The 21,114-nt window shown below is 40.6% G+C and overlaps 1 protein-coding gene across 3 annotated transcripts in view; it reads right to left on the bottom strand.

The window, feature by feature from the left end:
- The window catches only part of NCK2 (NCK adaptor protein 2), a 168,305-nt gene that overhangs the window by 14,828 nt on the left and 132,363 nt on the right, over window positions 1-21,114 (bottom strand). The gene's annotated exons all lie outside the window — the stretch shown is intronic.

The following is a 21,114-nucleotide window of genomic DNA, read 5'->3' on the forward strand; positions in this document are numbered from 1 at the left end:
CAAGAGGAGTCTATAACCAAGGATCACCAAAAAAGCCACACCGAGACTGGTAGGAAGGGCAGAGATGCAGAAAGGGCTGCTCCGCTCCCAGGAGTGAGCAGCGGCTAAGGATCGGAGGGACTCTCACTGTTGGGTGCGTTGCCCTGAGAGGTGTGGGTGCTCAGCCCCAGGCCCAGATCCTCAGCCTGGAGCCCAAGAGCCTAAAAGAGGTGCCCAGAAAGCATTTAGCTGTGAAAAGAGTCGGGTTTCTGTCTGCCAGAAAGAGACACACCTCTCAGATGCAGACTCCATTTTAAAGGGCCCGCGCAGAAAACTTTGTTCACAGCCACTTACCCAGGGCTCTGGTGGGGGAGAGCTGAGAGGACTGGAGTTGCAGGAGGAGAGTGTAAAGTTGGAGGCCTGGACACAGACACTGTGGGGGACGAACACTGGAACCCTCGTGCTGAGTCAATCTCCAGGACTGCAGTCGCTGTCTTTCTAGGGTGGAGCAATCCCCTCTGAGTGGCATCAGCCTGGGGAAAAGCAGACTCCCTCAGGAGTCTCTCCTACCCCAGGGATGGCGACGGGTCGTTATGAGAGGCCAGGAAGCAAGGGGCATTTCAGTGACTCAGTTTTCTGGTGTTGAGACCAGAGCTCCCCACTACACTCTCCTGAGTCTATGACTGGTGCTTCCACCTCACAAGAGACTCAGTGGAATCTGTCCAGAGAGCAGGCAGACCACACCTCTGGGTCTCAGAGGCCACACCTACCAGACTCCTGGGCCCACACCCTACTGAGGTCTGTGAAAAAAGTCGAGACAGACTGACACCTGGGGCCAAGGGGCAGAGCCACATCCACCACCCCTCCTAATCCCTGAATTGCTGCAGGCTCTAGAATCTAGAAGAGGCTTTTTCAGCATCTGATCCCAATGAGCAGCCAGCAGACTGAGGCCGCAGGAGGCGGGACTCAGAGAAATTTGGCCATTTGAGCGGACTTTCCCCCAGGACCAGAGTAGGTAAAAACCAGCCTAGGAGTGCAACTTAAAACTTCTATGTATACATGGGCCTAGGAGAGGCAGCCACAAACTCTGAATTGCTAGTAGCTCCAAGAAGGTTGCTGAGGGCCAGTCACGGGCAGTGTCTCTCAATGCTCTGTGCTAGGTTCCTGCTTGGGAGGCCCAGGGCTGGTACATCTAGGGGCCAGCTGCGGAAAACATCAGTTCAGGAACTAACAACCCTTGCTAGAGTGGTATCCTAAGAAAAAACTCTTCACACTGGCCCAGCTGAGGTGAGTTCCACTCTCTGTGATCAGCACTGGTACAGAGGCCCATGTGCATTGGATAGGGTGGAGCATCACAGTCAGCTGGCCTAGGCGCTGTATATTCTCTCCTGCTAGGCTAGATTCTACAGGGAGAAGGGAGAGAGGCTTGGAGCATGGACATTTAAAATGTGGGTCCCTGTAATTCTATTGTTGGATCTGGTCAAGGGGCTTAGCCACCTTCAGGAGAGACAGTCAGCCCCAGGAAAGGACCCTCCTCTTTCAGTCTTCCTCCCTGAGACTGGGGTCTCACCAGTTGAAAGAACCTCTGCAGAGGGGACTGTCGGCCACACTTGGTCTGCACCTGCTGCTCACCTTGTTAGGGAGAAATAAAATTTGAGTATCCAGCAGTGGCTGAGGGATTAGGTTCTATAGTAGGGGGCCACATTCCCTGTACTGAGCTCCTGACCAAGAGACACATGAAATAAAGGGTCCCACAAATGTTGTATTCACAACCTCAGCTGCCTTAACCCACCAAACATGCAACCTGTAGAGGGGTTGGTTGGGTGAAGCTAGTCTGAGCCCACACTACAGTCTTACCGCAGAAGACTCTGTGGGAAGACCAGGCAGCTACAAGAGGAGGAACAGTTGAAAAGTCGAGACAAATCTTACAGAGTTTGGGGTTTTTATGGAGCTGCTGTAATCTCTAAGCAGGAGGAAGCTGATCCCTATACAAAGGTTGGCCCCTTCCACAGTACCCAGGCACAGAAAACACAGACACAAACAGTGAAAAGTGCAGTAGCTACAGACTGGTAGCCCACAGTGGGTTACAAACAACAGCCAATGCCAACCCAAGAAGTTCTAGAGCCAACAATACTGGTAGTGGGTGGCAGACAGCAACAACCCTAGACTCAACTACCTACAGAATCAGCACACCCAAAGGAGGAGTCTGGGCACCAGAAACTGTGGAGAATAAATACACCCAACAGGACAGACATTGCAAAGTGCGTAATACACATGATCAAGGTTGACCCTTAGAGCTGCCAATCTGAAGGGATAACTGTACCCACGAAAGGACCAACTGCATCTAATACTTACATATTACAAGAGGGAAAATAGTATCCTCTAGAAGCATTCCTAGAACAAGGAAAACAAGTGGCCTGGAGGACAGTACCACTGAGTCCATCTTCTTCATTAAGACCCCACAAAAATTTCAGTCAGACAGTGCTACCTAATACATAGACAAAATGGGCACACAGAGATGTGCGACCCAAATGAATCAACAAGAGAAATTCCCAGAAAAAGGACTGAATGAGATGGAAGTAACCAAACTACCAGATGCAGAGTTTAAAATAATGATTTTTAGGATGCTCAAGGATCATAGAGCTACAGTGGATGGACATAATGAGCACCTAAATAAAGAGACAGCAAGCATCAAAAACGACATTAAAATCATAAATAAGAACCAGTCAGAAATGAAAAATACAATATCAGTTGTGAAGACTGCACTAGAAGGAACTAACAAGCTCGATGAAGCAGAGTGCCAAATCAGCGATTTAGAGGACAAGATAAACAAAAGCACAGAAGCAGAGCAGTAAAAAGAAAAGAGGCTCAAAAAGTCTGTGGAAACTCTAAAGAGAGCTCTGTGACAACATGATGAGAAACAATCTGCATCACAGGGGTTCCTGAAGGAGAAGCAAATGAATAAGGGATTGACAACCTGTTTGAAGAAATCATAGCTATAAACTTCCCTAAATTGATGAAGGAAAAAGTCACAGATGTTCAAGAAGCACAGGGAGTCCCATTAAAGAGAAACCCAATGAGGCCTACACCAAGACACATCATAATTAAAGTGCAAATGTTAAGAGACAAAGAAAGAATACTAAAAGCTGCAAGAGAAAAGCAGTTAATTACCTACAGAGGAGCCCCCATAAGAATGATATTGACTTCTCAATAGAAACACTTGAGGCCAGAAGGGATTGTCAAAAAATATTCAAAGTGATGCAAAGCAAGAACCTACAACCAAGACTTCTTTATCCAGCAAGGTTATCATTTAAAATTGAAGGAGAAATTAAAAGCTTCACAGACAAAAAACAAAAACAAAAACAAAAAACAAAAAAAGAAACCCCAAAACTAAAGGAATTCATTACAACCAAACCAGTAATGTAAGAAATGTTAAGGGGCCTGCTGTAAAAAGAACAAAGAAAAAAAAATCTAGAAAAAGAGAATTGTAGATTTAAATAATAAAATGGCAATAAACAAGTACATATCAATAATAACCTTAAAGGTAAATGAATTAAATATTCCAATCAAAACACTTAGGGTAGCTGTGAAGATAAGAAAACAGGACCCGTACATATGCTGTCTATAAGAGACCTACCTTGGAACAAAAGATACACATAGACTAAAAGTGAAGGGATAGAAAAATGTATTTCATGCAAATGGAAATGAAAAAAAAGCTAGGGTAGCAATAGTTATATCTGACAAAATAGACTTTAAAACAAAGGTTATAGTAAGGGATAAAGAGGATCACTACATAATAATAAAGAGAGCAATCCAAGTTGAGGATATAGCTATTGTAAATATCTATGCATCTAATGTAGGAGCACCTAAATATATAAAGCAGATTTTGATGGACATAAAGGGTGAGATCAAGAGCAATACTATAATAGTAGGGGATTTTAATACCTCAAAAACATCAATGGATAGATCCTCCAGACAGAAAATTAAAAAAACAACAACAACAGCGGCCTTAAATGACACACTAGATCAACTGGATTTAATAGATATCTTCAGACCTTTTACCCCAAAGCAGCAGAATATATATTCTTTTCAAGTACTCATGGTACATCTTTAGGATAGACCACATGTTAGTATATAAAATGAGTCTCAATAAATTTAAGAAGATTAAAATCATATCAAGCATCTTCTCTGACCACAATGGCATGAAAATAGAAATTAACTACAATAGAAAAACTGAAAAACAATCAAACACTTGGAGGCTAAATAGCATGTTATAAATAACGAATGGGTTAACAATGAGATCAAGGAAGAAATAAAAAATTTCCTTGAAACAAATGAAAATGAGCATACAACAACTCAAAATTTATGGGACACAGCAAAAGCAGTCCTGAGAGGGAAGTTCATAGCATTACAGGCATACCCTAAGAAGCAAGAAAAGGCTCAAATAAACAACTCTGCATCTAGAAGAATTATAAAAAGAACAACAAATAAAGCCCAGAGAGAGTAGAAGGAAGGAAATATTAAAAATCAGAATGGAAATAAATGACATAGAGGCTAAAAAAAATACAGAAGATCAATGAAACCAAGAGCTGGTTTACAAATTAATTTAGAAACAATCAGCATGAAAAACCAACTGGATTAAAAGAACAGGTCTCGAAAAGTAAGGAGCAAAGAAGAAGCCACACCAAGCCTGGTGGGAGTGCCGAGCTGTGGTTGGTCTCCCCTGCTTCCAGGAACGAAGGTGGGGTGAGACTGAGAGCCCAGAAGGGCTCTCATACAAGGAGAAGAGCAGAGTATATCACTCACAGCCACTTGCCTGGGGACCTGGGAACGAGGTGAGCTGAGAGGGCTGGCTTGTCTTCTAAAAGGAAAGTGGAGAGAGAGAGAAAGACAGTGATGGGAAGAGGAATGCATGAGATGACCTGAGAAGCTGACTCATCCAGTGCGGAGGCAGCCATAGCTGGGGGAGGGGTTGAGCCTTCAACAAAGCACAAGCCTAAACTGGTTCCAGGTGACCCATGTCCAGAAAGCTCTCCAGCTCCAATCAGAGCAACAAGACACAGCTAAAAATGGGAAGTGGGGAGGAGGGGCAGAAACTCAGGTCTCCATGGAGATCTGAGATACACCTCCCCCTACTGAAACAGAGAATACACCCCACCCCTGGAGAGAAGCTGGTGCAGATTGGGCCTTCAGAGTCTCAGGTTACACCCACTGCATTCTTGGATACAGCTCCAAATAAGCCCCCTACTAAGATCAATAAACAAGACTACCACTGAGTTAAGAAAACTGAATAGAAAACAAATCAAGACTTCAAAGAGGCTCTACTAGGTAAGGAGATCACAGCTGGAAGAAGCCTACAAGTCATAGAGAATAATGGGTAGGCAGAGAATCATAAGTCATGTGCTTCAACAAGATAAATTCTCTGCTAAAGTCTTGGACAAGTCAGAAGTAATCAAATTACCGGATGCAGAGTCTAAAACAATGATTTTTAGGATACTTAAAGATCTCAAAGCTACAATGGATGGCCTTAATGAAAAATTCAGTAAAGAAATTGAAAGCATCAAAAAGGACACGGAAAACATAAAGAAGAATCAGACAGAAATGACAAACACAATATTATAAGAAATGAAGACTACACTGGAAGGAATTAAAAGCAGGCTGGATGAAGCAGAGGATCAAATCAGCGACTTAGAGGACAAGATAAGTGAAAGCATGGAAGCAGAGCAGCAAAAAGAAAAGAGACTGAAAAAATCTAAGGAAACACTAAGAGAACTCTATGACAACCTAAAAGAAACAACATCTGCATCATAGAGGTTCCTGAAGTAAAAGAGAAAGAACAAGGATTAGAGACCTTGTTCAATGAAGTCATAGCTAAAATCTTCTCTAAATTAATGCAGGAAAAAGTCACACAAGTTCAACCACAGAGAACTCCACTAAAGAGAAACCGAAAAAAATCTACACCAAGACACATCATAATTAAAATACCAAAGCTAAGAGATAAAGGGAAAATATTAAAAGCTGCTAGAGAAAAAAAGGCTATCACCTACAAAGGAGCCCCCATAAGAATGATATCTGACTTCTCAACAGAAACACTTGAGGCCAGAAGGGAATGACAAGACATATTCAAAGTAATGCAGAACAAGAGCCTACAACCAAGACTACTTTATCCAGCAAGGCTATCATTTAAAATTGAAGGAGAAATAAAAAGCTTCCCAGAAAAAAAAATACTCAAGGAATTCATTACAACCAAACCAATGCTGCAAAAAATGTTAAGGGGCCTGTTGTAAACAGAACAAAGGGGGAAAAGAATATAGTAAAAGAGAAATATAACTTTAAAGAATAAAATGGCAATAAACAACTACATATCAATAATAACCTTAAATGTAAATGGATTAAATGCTCCAATCAAAAGACATAGGGTAGCTGAATGGATAAGAAAACAGGACTGGTACATATGCTGTCTACAGGAGACGCAACTCAAAACAAAAGATACACATAGACTAAAAGTAAAAGGATGGAAAAAAAATATTTCATGCAAATGGAAATGAAAAAAAAATCTGGGGTAGCAATACTTATATCTGACAAAATAGACTTTAAAACAGACTGTAGTAAGGGATAAAGAAGGACACTATATAATAATAAAGGGAGCAATCCAACAGGAAGAGATAACCATTATAAATATATTTATATTTGCACCTAATATAGGAGCAACTAAATATATAAAGCAGATTTTGATGGACATAAAGGGAGAGATCAACAGCAATACTATAACAGTAGGTTCAATACCCCACTAAAATCAATGGATAGATCCTCAAGAAAAGAAATTAACAAAGAAACAATAGAATTAAGGGATACATTAGATCAACTGGATTTAATAGATATCTTCAGAACCTTCCACCATAAAGCAGCAGAAAATACATTATTTTCAAGTGCTCATGGTACATTCTAAAGGATAGACCACATATTAGGGCATAAAACGAGTGTCAACAAATTTAAGAAGATTGAAACCATATCAAGCATCTTCTCTGACCACATGAAACTAGAAATCAACTACAACAGAAAAACTGAACACTCAAACACTTGGAAACTAAACAGCATGTTATTAAACAATGACTGGGTCAACAATCAGATCAAGGAAGAAATAAAAAATTTCCTTGAAACAAATGAAAATGAGCATACAACTCAAAATCTGTGGAACACAGCAAAAGTAGTCCTGAGAGGGAAGTTCATAGCATTACAGGTATACCTTAAGAAGCTAGAAAAAGCTAAAAAAAAAAAAAAAACAACAACCCTTAATCCTACAACTAAAAGGACTAGAAAAAGAACAGCAAATAAAGCCTAGAAGAAGTAGAAGGAAGAAAATAATGAAGATCAGAGCAGAAATAAATGACAAAGAGACTAAAAAAACACAATACACAGGATCAATGAAAACAAGAGCTGTTTTTTTGAAAAAGTAAACAAGATCAATGAACCCTTAGCCAGACTCACCAAGAAAAAAAGAGAAAGGACTCAAATAAATAAAATTAGAAATGAGGGTGGAGAAGTAACAACGGACACAGCAGAAATACAAAGGATTGTAAGAAAATACTATGAAGAACTGTATGCCAAAAACTTAGACAACCTAGGTGAAATGAACAAATTCCTTGAAAAATGTAATTTTTCAAAAATCAATCTGGAAGAATCAGAAACCCTAAATCGATGGATTACAATAAATGAGATCAAAACAGTTATCAATAAACTCCCAACAAACAAAAGCTCTGGGCCAGATGGCTTCACAGGCGAATTCTATCAAACATTCAAAGAAGAACTAACTCCTATCCTTCTCAAGCTATTTCAAAAAATTCAAGAGGAGGGAAGACTTCCAAGCTCCTTTTATGAGGCAAGCATTAATCCTCATTTCAAAGCCAGGTAAAGACACTACAAAGAAAGAAAATTATAGGCCAATATCCCTGGATGAACTTAGATGCTAAAATTCTCAACAAAATATTAGCAAACCAGATCCAGCAATACATGAAAAAAATCATACACCATGATCAAGTGAGATTTATTCTGGGGAGGCAAGGCTGGTACAATATTCACAAGTAAATAAATATAATTCATCACATAAACAAAAGGAAGGATAGATATCACATGATACTATCAATAGATGCAGAAAAAGCATTTAATAAAATGCAGCACTCATTTATGATCAAAATTCTCAGCAAAGTGGAAATACAGGAAACATATCTCAACATGACAGTCCCACTGCCAACATCATACTCAATGGGCAAAAATTAAAAGCAATCCCCTTAAGATCAGGAACAAGGGAGGGGTTCCCCCTTTCATCACTCTTATTCAACATAGTTCTGGAAGTCCTAGCCACAGAAATCAGAAAAGAAAAAGAAATAAAAGGCATCCAAACTGGAAAAGAAAAAGTAAAACTATCATTTTTTGTTGATGACATGATACTGTACTTTGAAAACCCTAAAGTCTCAGTAAAAAAACTACTGGACCTAATAAATGAATTCAGCAAGGTTGCAGGATGTAATATTAATATTCAGGAATCAATGGCATTTTTATATACCAACAATGAACTGTCTAAAATAGAAATTAAGGAAACAATCCCCTTCACTATTGCAAAAAATAGTAATAATAAATAAGGTACCTAGGAGTAAGTTTAACCAAGGAGGTAAAAGACTTGTAAAAGAGTTGGAAAATTATAAAATACTAATAAAAGAAATCAAGGAAGATACAAACAAGTGAAAGCATATACCATGTTCATGGATAGGAAAAATGAACATCATTAAAATGTCTATATTACCAAAAGCAATTTATAAATTCAATGCAATTCCTATTAAAATACCAATAACATACTTCAAAGATATAAAACAAATATTCCAAAAATTTATACAGAACAAAAAAAGAACACAAATAGCCACAGCAATTTTGAAAAAGAGAAATAAAGTGGGAGGTATCACACTTCCTGATATCAAGTTATAGTACAAAGCCATTGTACTCAAAACAGTTTGGTACTGGCATAAGAACAGGCATACAGATAAATGGAACAGAACAGAGAACCCAGAAATAAAGCCTTATGGTCAATTGATATTGGAAAAAGAGATAACAGCATACAATAGAGTAAAGACAGTCTCTTTAAAAATGGTGTGGGGAAAATTGGACAGGTACTGGCAATAAAATGAAACTAGACCACCAACTTACACCATTCACAAAAATAAACTCAAAATGGATAAAAGACTTAAATGTAAGTCATGAAACCATAAACATCTTGGAAGAAAACATAAGCAGTAAACTCTCTGATATCTCTCATAGTAATATTTTTGGTTTTTTATCTCCACAGGCAAGTGAAAGAAAAGAAAGGATGAACAAATAGGGCTATATCAAACTAAAAGGCTCTTGCACAGCAAAAGACACCATGAACAAAATAAAAAGACAAACCACACAATGGGAGAACATATTCACCAATATGTCTGATAAGGGGTTATAACCGAAATTTATAAAGAACTTCTAAAACTAAACATAGGGAAGGTAAACCAATTAAAAATGGGAGAAAGATCTGAAAAGACACTTCTCCAAAGTGGACATACAAATGGCCAATAGGCATATGAAAAAAATGTTCAAGGTCACTAATCATCAAAGAAATGCAAATTAAAACCACAATGAGATACCACCTCACACCTGTCAGAATGGCGCTCATCAACAAAACAACACACAATCAATAAGTGCTGGCAAGGATGTGGAGAAAAGGGAACCCTCCTGCACTGCTGGTGGGAATGCAGACTGGTGCAGCCACTGTGGAGAACTGTATGTGGTTTCCTCAAAAAATTAAAAAATGCAACTGCCTTTTGACCCAACTATCCCACTTTTAGGAATATATCCTAAGAACACCAAATCACTGATTCAAAAGGAGAAATGCACTCCCATGTTTATTACAGCATTGTTTACAATAGCCAATATCTGGAAACAGCCCAAGTGTCCATCAGTGGACAAGTAGATTAAAAAGCTGTGGTACCTATACACAATGGAATACTACGCGACCCAGGATCCTTCTTAAAGGGACCGTGCAGAACATCTCTCTCACAACCACTCACCTGGGGCTCCTGGGGACGGGGAGAGAGGAGAGGACCAAAGTAACAGGAAGAGAGTGTAATCTAGGAGGCACAGGGAGAAACATTTTGGGAGATAGCCACCCTAACCCCTGGGACGAGTCACTCCCCAAAGCTGAAGTGAATATTTCCCCCAGAAACAGCAATACCAGCAAAGGGAAGCAGGAGAGCAGCCAAACAAGCTCCCCCGTGGCACTCAGAGCAGAGTCGCATAGAAGGAGGGAGCTTTTGGGTCTATAGTAATGAGTCTTAGGGTCCGAGCTGCAACGCCCCCACCCACGCGGCTGAGGGCATGCTGGAGGGCGGCGGCAGCAGTGGGAGACAAAAGCACGGTTCTGCTGGCAGGGGCGGAAGCCAGCTGGCCACCACTGGGCTCAGGTGTGAGCTCAAACATGCCCGGCTGGGGAAAAGGGGGCGTGCAAAAGCGGTCAAGCTCAGCTGCCGGCAGCCTGTAATCCAGCCTGCGGGAGAAGGGTGGGAACCCGGGAAAGGGTGGAGACCAGTCCCTGGGCAAGGGCAGAGGAGCACAGTCTTGCCCCACCTGTGCAACCCGGGCTTGTGGTCTGACTTGGTAGCCGGCTCCTCCCGCGGGGGTAGAGCCAAAAGCCCAGAAGAGGCGGAGTTCCGCTACTGAGCTGAGCTTGGGCACGCAGCCCTGCCCAGCAGTAGAGCCAAGGCTAGCAGCTGTTCCTTGAGTGGGCTCCTCCTGCAAGAGCAGGGCGAAAGCCTAGAAATAGGCGGAGACCCGCAGCTGAGCAAAGGTGCTTGCCAGTGCCCTCAGGACCAAGAATAACGTCACACAATGGGGCGGGGCCAAGGCCAAGGCCACCAACGCTTGTGCACCCGAGCGCGAGAACACAGCCACTCCCGTGAAGACAAAATGCGGAGGCAGAGAAATACAACACAAATAAACCTAGAGAAATCCCCAGAAAAGGACCTAAGTGAATCAGATATAACCAAATTACCAGATGCAGAGTTTAAAATAACGATTGTTAGGATGCCCAAAGATATTAGAACAACCATAGATGGCCATTATAAAAACCTAAATAAAGAGATAACAAATATAAAAAAGGACATTGAAATAATAAAAAAAATCAGTCAGAAATGACAAATAGAATATCTGAAATAAAGAATACAATGGAAGGAATTAAAAGCAGGATGGATGAAGCAGAGAATCGAATCAGTGAGTTAGAGGACACGATAAAGGCACTGAAGCAGAGCAGAAAAAAGAAAAGAGACTCAAAAAGTCTGAGGAAACTCTAAGAGAGCTCTGTGACAACATGAAGAGAAATAACATCCGCATCATAGGGATTCCTGAAGAAGAAGAGAAAGAACAAGGGATAGAGACTTTGTTCAAACATATCATAGCGGAAAACTTCCCCCAATTAAGGCAGGAAAACATCTCACATGTTCAGGAAGCACAGAGAACTCCATTAAGGAGAAACCCAAAGAAACCAACACCAAGACACATCATAATTAAAATACCAAAGCTAAATGATAAAGAGAAAATATTAAAAGCTGCTAGAGAAAAAAAGATTATCACCTACAAAGGAACCCCCATAAGGATGACTTCTGACTTCTCAACAGAAACACTTGAGGCCAGAAGGGAATGGCAAGAAATATTCAAAGTAATGCAGAACAAGAACCTACAATCAAGACTACTTTATCCAGCAAGGCTATCCTTTAAAATTGAAGGAGAAATAAAAAGCTTTACAGACAAAAAAACAACAACAACAAAACTCTAGGAATTCACTGCAACCAAACCAAGGCTGCAAGAAATGCTAAAGGACCTGTTGTAAACAGATCAAAGGAAAAAAAGAATATAGCAAAAGAGGAATACAGTTTTAAAGAAAAAAAATGGCAATAAACAATTACATATCAGTAATAACCTTAAACGTTAATGGATTAAATGATCCGATCAAGAGACATAGGGTAGCTGCGTGGATAAGAAAACAGGACCCATACATATGCTGTCTACAAGAGACACACCTTAAATCAAAAAATGCACACAGACTGAAGATAAAAGGATGGAAAAAAATATTTCATGCAAATGGAAATGAAAAAAAAAGCTGGGGTAGCAATACTTATATCAGACAAAATGGACTTTAGAACAAAGACCATAGTTAGAGATAAAGAAGGTCACTACATAATGATAAAGGGAGCAATCCAAAAGGAAGATATAACCATTATAAATATCTATGCACCTAATATAGGAGCACCTAAATATATAAAGCAGACTTTGATGGACTTAAAGGGTGAGATCAACAGCAATACTATAATAGAAGGGGATTTCAATACCTCATTAACATCATTAGATAGATCCTCAAGAAAGAAAATTAACAAAGAAACAGCAGACTTAAAGGATATATTAGATCAACTCGATTTAATAGATATCTTCAGAACCTTTCACCCTAAAACAGCAGAATATACATTCTTTTCAAGTGCTCATGGTACATTCACTAAAATAGACCACATGTTAGGGCACAAAAGTGGTCTCAACAAATTTAAGAAGATTGAAATCACATCGAGCACTTTCTCTGATCACAATGGCATTAAACTAGAAATCAACCACAATAGAAAAATTGAAAAACATTCAAACACTTGGAAACTAAATAGCACGTTATTAAATAATGAATGGGTTAACATTGAGATCAAAGAAGAAATTTAAAAATTCCTAGAAACAAACGATAATGAGCATACATCAACTCAAAATTTATGGGACACAGCAAAAGCAGTCCTGAGAGGGAAGTTTATAGCATTACAGGCATATCTCAAGAAGCTAGAAAAAGCTCAAATAAACAACTTAATCTTGCATCTAAAAGAACTAGAAAAAAGAACAGCAAGTAAAGCCCAGAGCTAGTAGAAGGAAGGAAATAATAAAGATCAAAGCAGAAATAAATGACATAGAGGCTAAAGAAACAATACAGAGGATCAATGAAACCAGGAGCTGGTTCTTTGAAAAGGTAAACAAGATCGATGAACCTTTAACGAGACTCACCAAGAAAAAAAGAGAGAGGACTCAAATAAATAAAATTAGAAACGAGAGTGGAGAAATAACTGACACAACAGAAATACAAAATACTGTAAGAAAATACTATGAAGAACTGTACGCCAAAAAACTAGACAACCTAGATAAATGGACAAATTCCTTGAATCATATAATCTTCCAAAAATCAATCTGGAAGAATCAGAAAACCTAAACAGACCAATTACAACAAATGAGATTGAAACAGCTATCAAAAACTCCCAAAAAAGAAAAGTCCTGGGCCTGATGGCTTCACAAGTGAATTCTACCAAATATTCAAAGAAGAACTAACTCCTATCCTTCTCAAGCTATTTCAAAAAATTCAAGAGGAAGGAAGACTTCCAAACTCCTTTTATGAGGCAAGCATAATTCTGCTTCCAAAACCAGGCAAAGACAACACAAAAAAAGAAAATTATAGGCCAATATCCCTGATGAACTTAGATGCAAAAATCCTCAACAAAATATTAGCAAACCGGATCCAGCAATATATGAAAAAAATCATACACCATGATCAAGTGGGATTTATTCTTGGTAGGCAAGGCTGGTACAATATTTGCAAATCAATCAATGTGATTCATCACAAAAACAAAAGAAAGGAGAAAAACCACATAATAATTTCAATAGATGCAGAAAAAGCATTTGATAAAATACAGCATCCATTCATGATCAAAACTCTCAGCAAAGTGAGAATACAGGGAACATACCTCAACATAATAAAGGTCATCTATGACAAACCCACAGCCAACATCATACTCAATGGGAAAAAATTAAAAGCAATCCCCTTAAGATCAGGAACAAGGCAGGGGTGCCCCCTTTCACCACTCTTATTCAACATAGTTCTGGAAGTCCTAGCCACAGCAATCAGACAAGAAATAGAAATAAAACGCATCCGAATTGGAAAAGAAGAAGTAAAACTATCATTATTTGCAATGATATAATATTATATATAGAAAACCCTAAAGTCTCAGTCAAAAAACTACTAGACCTGATAAATGAATTCGGCAAGGTGGCAGGATATAAAATCAATACTCAGAAATCAGAGGCATTTTTATACACTAGTAATGAACTGTCAGAAAGAGAAATCAAGGAATCAATCCCCTTTACCATTGCAACCAAAAAAATAAAGTACCTAGGAATAAATCTAACCAAGGAGATCAAAGACTTGTACTCGGAAAATTATAAAACAGTGATAAAAGAAATCAGGGAAGATATGAATAAGTGGAGGCATATACCGTGCTCATGGTTAGGAAGAATAAACATCATTAAAATGTCTATATTACCCAAAGCAATTTATAAATTCAATGCAATACCGATTAAAATACCAATGACTTACTTCAAAGATATAGAACACATATTCCAAAAATTTATATGGAACCAAAAGAGAACAAGAATAGCCTCAGCAATCTTGAAAAGGAAGAATAAAGCGGGAGGTATCACACTTCCGGATATCAAGTTATATTATGAGGCCATTGTGCTCAAAACAGCATGGTATTGGCATAAGAACAGGCACATAGATCAATGGAACAGAACAGAGAACCCAGAAATAAACCCACAGCTGTATAAACAACTGATATTTGACAAAGGAGGTAAGGGCATACAATGGAGTAAAGACAGCCTCTTCAACAAATGGTGTTGGGAAAATTGGACAACTACCTGCAAAAAAATGAAACTAGACCACCAACTTACACCACTCACAAAAATAAACTCAAAATGGATAAAATACTTAAATGTAAGCCGTGAAACCATAAGCATCTTAGAAGAAAACAGGCAGTAAGCTCTCTGACATCTCTCGCAGCAATATATTTGCTGATTTGTCTCCACAGGCAAGTGAAATAAAAGACAGGATAAACAAATGGGACTTTATCAAACTAAAAAGCTTCTGCACAGCTAAAGACAATAAGAACAGAATAAAAAGACAAACTACACAATGGGAGAATATATTTGACATAGCGTCTGATAAGGGGTTAATAACCAAAATTTATAAAGAACTTGTAAAACTTAATACCAGGAAGACAAACAATCCAATCCAAAAATGGGCAAAAGAAATGAATGGACACTTCTCCAAAGAGGACACACAGATGGCCAATAGGCATATGAAAAAATGTTCAACATCACTAATGATTAGAGAAATGCAAATTAAAACCACAATGAGATATCACCTCACACCAGTCAGAATGGTGTTCATCAGTAAAACAACACAGAATAAGTGCTGGCGAGGATGTGGAGAAAAGGGAACCCTCCTGCACTGCTGGTGGGAATGCAGATTGGTGCAGCCACTGTGGAAAACAGTATGGAGATTCCTCAAGAAATTAAAAATCGAACTGCCTTTTGACCCAGCTATACCACTGTTAGTTAGCAATATACCCCAAGAACACCATAGCACTGTTTGAAAAGAAATGCACCCCCATGTTTAAGGCAGCATTGTTCACAATAGCAAAGATCTGGAAACAGCCCAAGTGTCAATCAGAGGACAAGTGGATTAAAAAGTTTTGGTATATATATACTATGGAATACTACTCAGCCATAAGAAATGATGACATAGGATCTTTTACAACAACATGGATGGGCCTTGATAACATTATACTGAGCGAAAGAAGTAAATCAGAAAAAACTAAGAACTATATGATTCCATACATAGGTGGGACATAAAGATGAGACTCAGAGACACGGACAACAGTGTTGGGGTTACAGGGTGTGGGGAGGAGAGGGAGGGGGTTGGGGGAGGGGAGGGGCACAAAGATCATGGCTTTTCAGCATTTGCCATATTCCCCCTTTAATCTATAGACAGACAGCAAATATTTACTTACGGTGTTTCCACTATAAAGACTGCTGTCTTAGGGACAAATGCTGATGAACTATTTCAGCAGTTCCTCCTTCTTCAAAGACTTATATGTCAACATAGAGCTCCATGTTTCATAGGACATACTCAAGCTCACTCCATGCTCCCTGGAGCTTTAGCACAAAGGAGTGCCCTTTTTTTGTTGTTGTTGTATTTTTTCTTTTATTTATTTATTTATTTATTGTATTTTTCTGAAGATGGAAATGGGGAGGCAGTCAGACAGACTCCCGCATGCGCCTGACTGGGATCCGCATGGCATGCCTACGGGGGGGGGGGAATGCTCTGCCCATCTGGGGTGTTGCTCTGTTGCAACCAGAGCCATTCTAGTGCCTGAGGCAGAGGCCATGGGGCTATCCTTAGTGCCCGGGGTGGCTTTGCTCTAGTGGAGCCTTGGCTGCGGGAGGGAAGAGAGAGACAGAGAGGAAGGAGAGGGGGAGGGGTGGAGAAGTAGATGGGTGCTTCTTCTGTGTGCTCTGACTGGGAATCAAACCCGGGAATCCTGCACACCAGGCCAATGCTCTACCACTGAGCCAACCGGCCAGGGCCTAGGAATGCCCTTGTTGAGCAAGCTACCCAAAAGAAAATTATATGAAGGAACCATGACAGACCGAGCAAGTCGGTCTCATACTATTCATCACCAGAACGCTGCAGCCTGGTGTAAACAGCTTCAACTTTCTCGGGAAGCAGCACGGCAGATTGGGAAATCCTGTCCAAGGGGTCCTATACTGCCCCTTCATTTGGAGTTAACCCTCAAGGACCCCTACCAGGACAACGTAAGCAGGTGGATGTTACTCATATACCTTCATTTGGCAAACAGCTGTATGTCCACATTACAGTAGATATATATTCCGGATCTATAGTAACCTCTGTCAGAACAAGAGAGGCTGCTGAGCATGTTATAGCTCATTGTCTGTATGCATTGTTCTATTATTGGATTTCCTAAACTGGCTAAACTGAAAATGCTCCTGCATATGGAGCAAAAGCATTTACTGTATTTTGTCATGCTTACAATCTTTAAAGTTAAGGTATTATTAAAATGTACTCAGCAAACATTTTAAGGTCAATTTAAAAAAAAAATTTAAAAGAGGGTAGTCATATCCTGGAACTCCTATGGATCTACAATATCATTCTTCTTACTTAAAAAAAGAAATTTACATTTCTTTTGAATGCTGAAGAACAGGAGACACCAAATCTTTTTTGCCTGCAAACTACTACCTTCTTTATTAGATCCAGCTAATAACACTGTTTTGTCTTCTTCCAAATAGCTCTAGATATATGGAAAAAATTTATATAGGCGGATGGGGATCCTCAAACCCCTCAGCGAGATCTTCTGAGCATGGCTTTTAAGAAACCTAGAGGCAGAAAAAGCCCAATAGAGATCAGGGGAACTACCAGCTTTTAGGATACACCCTTAAAGGCTCCAACGCCCCAAAGGGGTCTCATAGGATGCCATCTGGGGCCTGCTTCAATAGTGAAAAGGAAGGTCATTGAGCTAAAGCCTGCCAGACTTACATTCCCCTGCTGTGAGGAAACAGGGACACTGGAAGGTAGGCTTCCCCCTTGCTCCTCTAAGGGAGGGTTCAGTCTCTTCCAGCCCTGCTCCAGCCACCTATAACCTAACCTTGCCCAGAATGCTGTGGTTTGCCGCTGAAGGCTGAAGGTGCCCAGGGCCATCGGCCCCATCTACGACACTGTGGACGAGCCTAGGGTATTTCTTCCAAGAAGCAGGTAAACTGATCTCATTTGCACAAGGGCCAGTTAACTATGTTTTGCCTGAATAGTCAGGTTTTTTATTCTTCCCTCAAAGATCTCTGTTGTGGGTGTTGATAGTCCTATTTTCTGCTGCTTTGCTTAATATATAGTGTTTCCTTTATCCCTCCTACCTCAATGCCCCACTCATATTTCAGGCTGGGACCTACTCCTAATTTAGAGCTCTCTTTCCCCCTTTTGCCAACTTCTATTATGAATCTACCTGGATACAGCTTAGTGTATCCCAAGGTTCTCTTACCATGCCACAGTCGCAGAGCTCCAGGTAAGAGCAACCTGGTCTCATCTCTCCAGGCAGAGGAGAACAGAAGCTCCATATCCACGCATGCTGCAAATGGCTTTTCCAGTCTACCTGAATCATTACCAGCTAGAAGCAGCGGTCATTGGGACTTGGACATGAGCTGCAAAGTATAGAATGGTGACAACCATTCCAGTACCATGAGGACTTTTCCTGGATGTGAACTTTTCTGGACTCCTGCTCCCTGTGACAGCTCCTAACAGACTGAACTGTGGTTGGGTTGCATTTTTCAGGGATTTGGCATGGTGATGGGGCCAACTTGGACTTGGTGAACATGTTAAGGACAGTACTCTTTTATGGATTCTTGCTGTATTGGCCGAGAGTTTGCTTAAAGGCTTTTAACATATATACCATGATATACTATTCAGCTAGAAGAAATGATGACATCGAATCACTTACAGCAGAATGGTAGAAACTTGATAACAGTATGCAGAGTGAAATAAGTGAATCAGAATAAAACAAGAACTGCAGGATTCCATACATTGGTGGGACATAAAAATGAGACTAAAAGACATGGACAGGAGTGGGGAGGTTACGGGGGTGGGGGGAGGGGGAGGGGGAGTGGTACAAAGAAAACTGGATAGAGGGTGACGGAGGATGATCTCTCTTTGGGTGATGGGTATGCAACAGAACTAAATGACAAGATAACCTGGAATGTTTTCTTTGAATATATGTACCCTGATTTATTAATGTCACCCCATTATAATAAAAATTTATTTATAAAAGAAAAGCTACTAAACTTATTCAGAAGTCAGGGATCCTGTGACAATCTCAAACAAAGGAATGTTCCAGGCCCAAAGCCTGCAAGAAAGGAAAAGGACATTGAATGAAGATGCCTCTGAGTCCCACAGAAATTTTGAAGCCATCCAAAACCGTTCCGAGCCTTGCACACTGCAACATGCTGTGTTAAATTATGACCCAAGCTCTCACATAATGACTTTGAAGGCCAGGCTCTCATCTTAGAAATGCCAAACGAAGAGGGCAAAGGCAGAGGAGGAGAAAGGATATGGGGAGAAACTGGTGAGAGGCAGAGGCAGAGGCAGTGACGGCGGGAAAGAAATAAGCAATGGATCTGTCCACTTGTCTGTCTGCACGTTCTGCAACAGCCACAGATGACAGTTGAGAAGAGACCTGGTTATGAGCAAGAAAAGCACCCAGCCTGGCCTACTTCTGCTGTTGGGAGGAAAGTAGCAACATGCCTTAGAACCCCTAGCAGCATCCCCTTGGCACAGGGCAGGCATGCAACAGCAGAAAACACCACATGTCACAGCAAGATCCATCAGGAAAGCATCCCTGCACAAAATCGGGGCACATGGCAGTCTTCAGGCCAACGGTGCCACTGTGGGGGCAGAGCTGGTGCACATCCCAGTGAAGCCCTCTTTGCTCCCCACACCCTCAGGCTCCGGCACATTATTAGTGGGCTGTAAGTTAAGACAGAATGCAAAAAATCTGGGTAGGCCCTCATAAAAAAGGTTAAAATAAGATGTAAAAAATTAAGTGTTTCAATTATGTAGAAAGTTAGCTTATTCTCTCATGATGTGAGACAAGACACTGGAGCATATTCAAGCTCTGGGATGGAACCTAATTAATGCAAGTACCCCTCCCGGTCCAGAAGGACTTGGTCTCTGCATTCAGACAGTGATGACCGCCTGCATGTGCTTGTCCCACAGAAAAGCAGTAGGTCCTCCTAAGGCCAGCAACCCGAGAACACTGTTCTCCTGCCCTCTTTCTGAGGACTCTGGGTCAGAACCCAAGGCATAAACAGAAGCAATAATGAAGGGGCTAATGTCTCCACATGGTGGGGAGAAGTCTCTCTTCATTCTAAGAAGTCTCTTTCAATTCAAATTTTTAAAATCAAAATTATACTTTCTGAGTCTCTTATCTCTTTATCTCTTAAAGGGCTCTGGATCAATCACTTTACATTGTAATTGGTTTTCCAGCACTTCCTCTGAATTTGTGCTCAGAAAAGTTAAACATGCTGCTGGATTTAATTCTCTTAAGTCTCAAATGTGATCTAAAGAAAGCTATGCACAAAGCTGATGTCACATGAGAACAATTTAATGTGATGTCTTGCCAGGAATGATAAACTCTGGCAGCTGGATAAGAAAATCTCAGAGTTCAGATTTCAGACGTAGTTAACGCTCAAGCCTGGTGTGCTTGCCCAAGCACACCCAACGCGGCCACTAACGCCACAGCTGCCCACACCATTATGGAGTCTGATTCCCACCACTGTGGGGCTCCTCCTGCCTCAAAAAAGAACACAGCATAGCTGTCTCTCTAGTCTCTGAAGGGAATAAACATTTCTGTGGCCTTCATTCCTCACGCATCAATCAACACGAGCCTTGAATACGCATTTGCTTATTGGGACATCAACCTTCTCAGAGGACAACAATTACAACACACAGGACACACTTACTAGTTGCACAGTTTGCATTTAAAAAATTAAACTGAAGTCTGCCCGAATCAATGCAATGTAATCACAATGAGCTCTACAGAACTACTGTTTTTGTTTTTTGGGGGAGCTGGGAGGTCACACTATATTGAAAGTGTGTTTGTAAAGAAACCTGCAAATCTGGTTGAGTATTTCCATAACACACACACATATACACACACGTTACTTCATGTGATTCTGGCCCACTTCCTCCACATAGGCTCAGTCATGTCCCCAAAATACAACGCTGAAATTAGCCTACTGCTGGAAATGGGCCTGCTGCAAGTTAGTTGGCCTCAGACTTGTGATTCAGTCCACGCACACATGCAGACTCATTTCTCTAGAGCTGCCTCTCTCTTTTCAATTCTTTTTATAAGTGTTTCAAAAGCTTTTCATAGATGAACTCAGTGGTGCTGCCTGTGGCAGAGGTGACCTTAGTATCATATATGTGATTTACAAAGAAAAAAATTAACCAACCAACAAAAGGCTGTGTCAGGAAGCAGGTGTCACTTGTCTGAGAACGACTGACATGCCTGGGACCCATGGTGGAAACAAAGTTAACCAGCAGCCTAGGAGGGGTCGTTAACAGGATGGGAAACGGGCAGATAACGACATGTAGGTCTGCAGAAGAGGAAAGGGAAAACCTTCGTAAAGAGGCAAAACAACTTTCAC

This window comes from Saccopteryx bilineata, chromosome 3 (genome assembly GCF_036850765.1).
Source record: "Saccopteryx bilineata isolate mSacBil1 chromosome 3, mSacBil1_pri_phased_curated, whole genome shotgun sequence".
Classification (NCBI taxonomy): domain Eukaryota; kingdom Metazoa; phylum Chordata; class Mammalia; order Chiroptera; family Emballonuridae; genus Saccopteryx; species Saccopteryx bilineata.